This window comes from Miniopterus natalensis, chromosome 14 (genome assembly GCF_054644295.1).
Source record: "Miniopterus natalensis isolate mMinNat1 chromosome 14, mMinNat1.hap1, whole genome shotgun sequence".
NCBI classification, from domain to species: domain Eukaryota; kingdom Metazoa; phylum Chordata; class Mammalia; order Chiroptera; family Miniopteridae; genus Miniopterus; species Miniopterus natalensis.
In genome coordinates, this window is record NC_142094.1 from 12,438,183 (window position 1) to 12,439,972 (window position 1,790).

Below are 1,790 nucleotides of genomic sequence, written 5' to 3' on the forward strand. Positions count from 1 at the left end.
CCTCTGATCATCTTGATAGCTTTTGCTGTCTCTGGTTCCCTCAGCTCTGCCTTGGTTTCTCTTCTGTCCCATGTGCCCTGAAACGAACACCCAAGGGGAGGCTGGAAATCCTCAGGAAGTTTCTCAGCTCCCCCCAATGCACAGCCAGGAACAGAGAGGTCATGAGGATCAGGACGAGCAGGTAAGCTGGAGCAGGTAAGTAGGCCAGACCAGAGTCCTTCACCGCAGAGGAGGGAACCACACTGTGGAGGGAAATAAACAGAGGGGCCCAGGGCAGCAGTCCAGGCCCCCAGGGGCACACTGACTGTAGGAGCAGCAGGTGGGTGGGAGCCCAGCACATAGGTTCCAGGCCCCTCGCCTGCCTCAGCCACTGAGGAAAAGATGCTTGTAGGCCTTGTTCATCTGCTCCAAGAAGACGAAGGTGAGGACAGTTGCAGAGCCCAAGCAGGCACAGTTTGGTGTAAAGCCCTCCCACGGGCTGAAGATGCCCTCCCAGCGACGACCTTCCCAGCACATCAGCCTGTTTCTGCATTCTGGCTTCCCATCAATCATTCGCATGTTCTGGGTCCAGGTCTTGGCAATGTCCACCGGCATGGGGGCAGCAGTAGTGACCAGGCCACTAATCATGCTGGCACAGAAGTGGCACAGAAGTGGCACAGAGAAGTAGCCTGAATCCAGTAAGAACTGCTACGATTGGGGCTAAGAGGTGAGCTGGCAGCATTGACAATGCCAGCCCGAGCCAAGGTAGGGATGCTGCCCTGGGTGGGCAGTGGGGGGGGGGGGGGGTCAGAAATGCCTGCGACCTGACTCCACATCCCCCAAGCCTCCAGCCCCTTCACTCACCCTCCATAGTGTGAGGGCCCCCCCCTTCAGGGCAACCTGAGTCAGGGCATTAAACATGTTTTTGTAGCCATGGCGCTGGTCAGCTGGGAGCTGGCCATCAGTGGTCATGCGGATAAGAGTCACCTGAGCTGGTGTTCCCAGAAAGGCCAGCTACATCTGCAGTCATGCCAATCAGGGGCTTCGGCAGAAAGCCAGGGATGCACCATCAGCCCCAGTCGAGCATTCAAGTAGCACAGTACAGATGCCAAGGCGAGTGGTGGTGGAAGTGGCCTGGCACAGTAAGTGAGCTGACAGCCAGTCTAAGTGCCCCTCAGCCCTTCTGCCTCAAGGATGGTGGTAAGGGATGGAGTTCTCGTGTCTTGGCTCCTTCCTTGCTCAACTGCATCCAGTTCTTCACCAGGGCCAGGGCTTGCACAAAAAGTGTAGCTCCCATCCTGGCCAGGCCCCAAACAGGAACTTGACAGACTTAGGGGAGGTACAGGGTTTCCATCCATCCCGCCTCCAGGGACTTGCCATGGCTGCCATCACTACTCGATGGCCCTTGACACCCCCAAACAATCATTTTAAATTGGATTGTCTCAATACATCTATCAAAACAGGAATGGGGAGTGTATTAAAAAAAAGACCCAATTGTATGTTGTCAACAAGTGATCCATTTTATTATTATTATTATTTCAAGGGAGAGGGAGAGAGATAGGAACATCAATGATGAGAGAGAATCATCAATTGGCTGCCTCCTGCATGCCCCCTACTGGGGACCCAGCTGAAACTGAGCCTGCAACTCGGACATGTGCCCTGACCAGAAATACAACGGTGACCTCCTGGTTCACAGGTCGATGCTCAACCACTGAGCAACACCAGCTGGCCAACAAGTAATTCACTTTAAAAACAAAGACTTAGCTTAAAGATGGAAAGATGAAGATTAATATTGAAAGACTCTTGTGAAC

General features: G+C 53.7%; 1 pseudogene; it reads right to left on the reverse strand.

Annotated features, from left to right (window-relative positions):
- Positions 1-363: 363 nt before the first annotated feature.
- LOC107523874 (mitochondrial 2-oxoglutarate/malate carrier protein-like) lies at positions 364-1,395 on the reverse strand (annotated as a pseudogene).
- Between the last annotated feature and the right edge of the window lie 395 nt (positions 1,396-1,790).